Genomic DNA, 6,658 nt, shown 5'->3' on the forward strand with positions numbered 1-6,658 from the left:
TTTAATTACTGTCACCTCATTAGATGTTAATCTACCATCTATACACAAATGACTTTTCCACTATATCACTTTCTCTCTAGATTAATTTCTATTTAAGCCAAATGCTAATCATATCAATTACCATTATGTGTCCAGCCTAGAGAGCGATACAGTACATAAAATGCATTACCATTCTGATACATCGACTTGTATACGAGCCTGTATAATTCACTCTTCCACTTTTTCTTCTGAATCAGTTTCTGGTTCAAACATGTATGGCTGAATTAAACCAGTATTTCCACTTGCCATTGTGCAGCGTTTAAGTTCTATCTCTGAGTTGGAGTGAGTGGAGGTGGGGCTAATTTGTATATTCATGGTTCTGCATATTAAATGAACCAAGGTTGTGGAGTTACAAACAATTTTAAGGCATTAACAAACAAAATTCACAGGAAGAATTGTGTAAATATGTAATTTTGGTTATCTAAGATGAGTTTTAAGGGATAAAATTATTGACTACAGGGGGACAATTCATTTTCATTCCCAGTACAGCAAAATTGAAATATTAAAGTGTTTGCTATACAAGGATAATATAGAGGCTGTACGTTCAACAATCAGTTGATGAATTAGTTTAGAATTTTTGCCAAATCCCAGTGCATTGTGTTGATGGTATGGTGTTGTTTACTCTTGAAAGTTTAGTCAGGATAAAGAACATGAAATAACAAGGAATATTAACAAAATATGAAGCAATTATCGGTCAGCAATTATGTCATAAGTGGACATTTTGGACCACTTAAACAAACAGAACAATGCTTTGAAAGTGCCACAGTTTTTCCCCTCTTTGGAAAGTCAAACCGTGGCATAACTTATTATGACTAGTTATCTAAGCACATTTAGTGTTTTAATATCAAAAAATGGAACACTTTACCTGTCCAGACCCCCACTCCACAGCAGTGTCCCTTTCAACTTCTGGAGTGGACAGCGTTATGAACTCTTGATTAGACTGTTTATAAAGAGCAGGCAGATTTTATTTAATTTTTTACACAGGGCAACAACAAAAACTATTCGTCCAGTGAGATTGAAAGAATATCATGTTTGCTGATGCTGCTACACAATCCAGTGTGACAATAGTAACAGGCAAAATAACAAGAAACAATGGATTCCTTTGAACGCAGAGTTGCTGTTGTCTTTGCACACCAATGAAAAAATTAGCTTTTATTATAAATATGCATTACTATATTACACACACACACATCTCATATGTGCCCATTCCTTTTTCCGGTGGTGTTTTAGTGGTGTATTTTACTACATACCTACCTAGTTTGCATGTGGAGAAGAAAGGGTCCAGATAAAGGTACAATCTCAACAGATGAATCTTGTTCTCCCAGAGAAGTAGACAATAACAGAAATATTCACAATCTGAATTTCTAGCCAAAAAAGTATTAGTAGGCGACATTAACTGAGACACCTGCAACAAGGTTATACCCTCAAGAAAATACCTTCCCTCCAAGGTTCCTTCAGCTGCGTGTTCCAGACTGTTGAGGACTTTCTGCACCAGCGGTCAGTGCCTGACCCTTACGGCTCCTTTAGCTGAGTGATTCACACTGTAAAGACTCTTAATGCTCCAGGAGTTCAGAATTTTCCTGCATGTCATGTTCAAGACTGTTTAAATGGAGTCCAGCTCCTTTGCCACTGCAGTGTGTCCCAGCATGACCTGTGAAGGACATCACTTCTTTTCGTGTGGAATGAAAATATCGCTCACTGAACCTCTTTCCAGACACCTTGACATTAATCAATGTTGTCAGTACATGGTTATCTATTATGCTTTTGATATTGTAAAACTTATATCAGCTTCATGATTACATTTTTTTTCTTCACCTTATTGCTTAAGATAATGCTGCAATACATTGTCCCATTCAACTTAATTAACTTAATTAATACAACTTAAACAACTTAGTTTCATTATCTATGTACCTTTTAGTATTATAGTATAAGTATAATTGTATTAAAGCTACAATATGTATTTTTTTTCAAAGCTAGGGGTCGCTAACGTCTTACAATAACAAAGGCGTTGGTTGATGAAGCATAAGCGGAATTATGGAACTTGTCGTCATGCCGAAGGATCTAATAATGTTTATGGATGAGTGAATACATTGATATTTTTAATATGACTGTGGTATGAAGCAGGTCGCGATTGCTAATGAGAGACCGATATCAGCACCTCACACGAGACCCGCCGATATAAGGGAATAAGGACATTTCATTCTACCGAACTACCTGCAAGTGCTGAATTAATACTCACACAGGTCAGTTTATTAGACGAATGAAACCTGTGAGGTAACGCAGCGCTGTCTACACTATCACACTAAACTGCATTTGAGTGTGTTGAAAGTTATAATGTTATTCTATGTGTTAGTTTGTCTGTATGAGACTAGCAGTAAGCTAGATCAACATTACAATAACATACTGATCATATTCTAACATTTCATCATTTTGAGCTATATAACATTGATAAGTTTTATCTACATTTGCTCACCTGTCTAATAAAGTACATGCAAGAGTGGCGAAGTCGAAGTTAGTCGTGGACGTGGAGCTCTTGGCATCTCGAAAACGCCACGCTGATATTGATCCTCGTTTTAGTTCTCCTTTTGTCCCAAAGTCTGCTTGCCTTGGTCCATAATGTTTAAACAAAACAGCAACAGCGTGAGCGTGCCGCTAGATGTAACGCAGTTGTCCACGTCTGTCACCATGGTTACTATGGCAGTACGAGCGGAAACCAGGGATAACGCGGATATTACGTCATTGACAGGTGACAAGTGAACATGGACAAGCCATTATTTAAAAATTGGAATTTCTCTGAAATTAAAAATCTTTGGGAACTTTTGGGATATTGTAAGTACAGTACACAACTGTAGGAAATATATGACACTGTGCAAGTGATTTTGGAATATTTTATTACAAAAATAGTACATATTGTAGCTTTAATAAAACTCATTTCATTCAATTTGTCTTTTTTGTTGACACAATCAGATGCTTTAAAATTATCTATAATATTTAAAGAAATATATATGAATCCATTGACAAACTTCCTCCAATTTACATAATTTTGAGATTAATATCAACAATCCTCTTGGATCCTTCTCATGCTGATAAGGAGAAATTCCTTATCTGGTGCTTAGCAAAGGAGTGAGGCCTCATTTGACTCTCAAGCTGCCTTTACACTGCCTGTGCCTAATTTTGAAGGCAAAGGACTTCGCATTTGTTGACCACATTTGAGCTGTCTCATTTCAGAAAAGCTACCATTATAATTTTTTTTTTTTTTTTTTTTTGTGCTTTTCTGAAAGGAGACATCCTCTGATGTATGCGGGCTGCGGCTGTCAAATGTGAATGCTGGAGGGCGTAGCCTTCTAAATGAGACACAGCTACTATAATAACAGACCGGAAGTCATTCATTTCAAATGGAGAGTTGTACGAGAGCTGCATAATGTTGCTTATGCAAATTTGAGCTTCAGTTGCGTTGAAATATTTGAACTTTTGCCGCTAGACCATATGTGACCTGCCAGACTGGACGTGATGTATAAAAAAAACTATTAGCATGAAAAGAGAATTACCTTTATTTTTGCACCATTATTTAAAACGTTATGGCAGCGGCTATTTGCACTTAGTACAAAAAGCGATTGTAGCTATTTACACTAAGTTTAAATAGCAATAGATTCTATTTACACTAATTGAAAATAGTGATAGGTTCTATGCAGTCTTTTGCAAAGAAAACACTGCTATTTTAGATAAAGTGTAAATCGTATTTAGATGCTATTTTATAAATAGAGGCAGATACGGTTTGCACCTCAGTGTTGTTGTACATTAAATGGTATGCAATAATAACATAGAGTGTAAATTGTTATATTTATTAAAGGTGCCCTAGAATGTTTTTTTTATTATTTTATAATGTTTCCTGGGTTACCCTTATAATGTTAGTATGTTTTTTAGATAAAAAATAATCATAATTTAGAAATAAATGGCATTTTTCCTAGCCTGCTTTTAGCCTCTGATTTGAACACTCTGTTTGAAGGGGCGTGTCTGCTGTGGGATTCAGTGTAACCGGCCACTGCTGTGATTGGCTGACATGCTTGCATATGAAATAGTTACGCATTACATGTGAAACTCTCTCCTGAATACTTTTACTACTGCTATTATACGTTTTTACTATAACAGCTATCGAGATTAACGAATCGTGAGATGTTTTTAAAGTATTTAGATCTATTCCCATCACATAAAATGTTGCCGTGATGAGCATTGAGCAGATGACAGTGTGTTGATCGCGAGAATGAAGATCTTATCATTGCAAAGCAGTTTCTGCACTCTCTCTGCTTTCACCAATGCAAACACGATGATGTAAATACAGTAAGAGCTTCGTTGTGCAGTAACGTGCGTCATTGATTTCATAACGAGTTTGGCAAGTGTCCAGATAAACTCGCGCTGTGTGGAAAGATTGTTCTTTGATCGCTTTCTGTATATAATTTGTTCACAATTTAAATACGATTATTTTCATCCTACTAAAAGAAACGATGTGAAGCTGATATTTTAGTCACTGGCTTGACTTACTGATGCATAAACAGTATTGAACGATTTTGAGAGAAAGATTACCTGTCTGAACTTGAACAATTACACATCAGAAAGTGTTGCTTGGTAGCTCCATCCGAGGCCAGCTCTGTATTGGCCCAAGTTGAGGAAACAGTCGGTGAAATGTTTGGAAATTTCCAGAGAAAATAAAATTAACCCATTGTTTCTTCAGAGGCTCAGATGAAGGAACTAAAAAATACTTTTGTGTTCATGTGTACATCCACACTGAGCAACTGCCATGCTTCGGCTGCGCAGTTCCGCCTGGCATTGAGGGCTGGCATTATGCAAATATTTGGAGGCGTACATATTAATGATCCCGACTATTGCGTCACAGTCGGTATTGTGTGGAGAACCGACCGTTTTTCAGGGGTGTTTTTCATAAACGTGAATTAAATGAGAACGCGAAAACAGTCCAGTTTGAGATTCACTCTATGTCATGTCCATGCACTGAACTCTTGTTATTTGACTATACCAAGGTAAATTCAATTTTGAATTATAGGTCACCTTTAAAATTATTAAATGGATGCCTCCTTATTGGGACAATAAAGCCCTCCCTATTCCTACTCCTAACCCTAACCGATATACACTTTATTACTAAACACACGTTAAACACTTCATTTCCACTTTTCGAATATTTTTTTCATTTTTATTGAAAATAAATGCCTTTCCTGTTTGATCTGTGATGGGAAAAGGGAGTAATTCCGCAAAAGGTGGATTCGAACTCGGGTCGATTTTCTTCAAAACTTTCTGCCATATGACTTACCCCTACACTATTGCTACTGTTAACAATTCAGCGTCTTCTGTAATTTTGTCTGGCTCTACCAGATGTCAGTGGGTGGAGTTAGTTTAAATAGCCTCTGCCAACAAGGTGGGCTATTTGCAGTTAGTGTAAATAGACACTCCGAAACGGGCTTCTTTAAAGACTATTTGTGTGTGTGTTCGTGTCTGAAATACATACATTCATTCATACAGTACATACATTCATTATTTATTAATTTTATTACGGTGAATAAGTGGAGAGCTGCTTCACAACCAATTTGAGGTTGGTACGACTGCCATTCAGAGGTGAATGCAACAATCATGAATGTTGGAGATAATGAAAAGTTGGTTTCACACATACAACTTAAATGACAAGATGGCTACAACCTCAGATTGTGATCTCAGATTTTGGGGTTGTCCCCGCCACTGACCAGGGGTACAAAACTCAGTTCCTGGAGAGCCACAGTCCTGCAGAGTTTAGTTCCAACCCTGCTTCAACACACATACCTGTTTTCAACTTGCTGGATATGGTGTGTTTAATTAGGGTTGAAGCTAAACTTCTAAAAGCTGAGTTTTGCACCTCTGATATACACATGTATACATAATATGAATATATTTATGAATACATGCATATTTACTTTTACTGACATATTTAATTAATCTTAATATGAACAGATACCTGTAACGGACCCACACATCACTTTTCTACAAACTTATTACTTATCATTATTGTCTTATGTTATTATTACTTATCATTATTGTCTTAAACATTATTTATATTATTATAATTATTAATGTTAATATTATTAATACTTCATTATCATCCCTATTATTATTATTACTGCTGGTAATGACGATGGTGGTTGAAGCAATAGTATTATCATCATTGTTATATTATTGACATAATTATGGAAATTATGTTATATACCCTAATGTATAGTTTTATTATTAAAAGTTTTTTTTTTCTTTTTTTTCTTTTTCTTCTTCACTATTACTATACTACCATATAATATGACTATGGCAAGCAGGGCGGGGTCGAGAGTCATGGGAACGGAGCAGGCCGGTGGCGCAAGTGCTAATGTGCATCACCTGCATGCCACACCGGTCTCTAGTCTCACGGACGAGCTCCAGAATGATAAAAGGAGGAGTGACGGTAGTGCAAGACGAGAGAGGACCAGATTGCCGCTTATCTTTCGTTTATTTTATGATTACACTTACGTTGAACATTCGCTGGTTCCCGTCTCCTCCTTCCCCGAGCCTCGAACATCGTTACAATGATCTATAAAAAATAGATAATGTTCAT

The sequence above is a fragment of the Rhinichthys klamathensis genome, unplaced genomic scaffold (assembly GCF_029890125.1).
Source record: "Rhinichthys klamathensis goyatoka isolate OS25496 unplaced genomic scaffold, OSU_Roscu_1.1 h1tg000121l_1, whole genome shotgun sequence".
Lineage (NCBI taxonomy): Eukaryota > Metazoa > Chordata > Actinopteri > Cypriniformes > Leuciscidae > Rhinichthys > Rhinichthys klamathensis.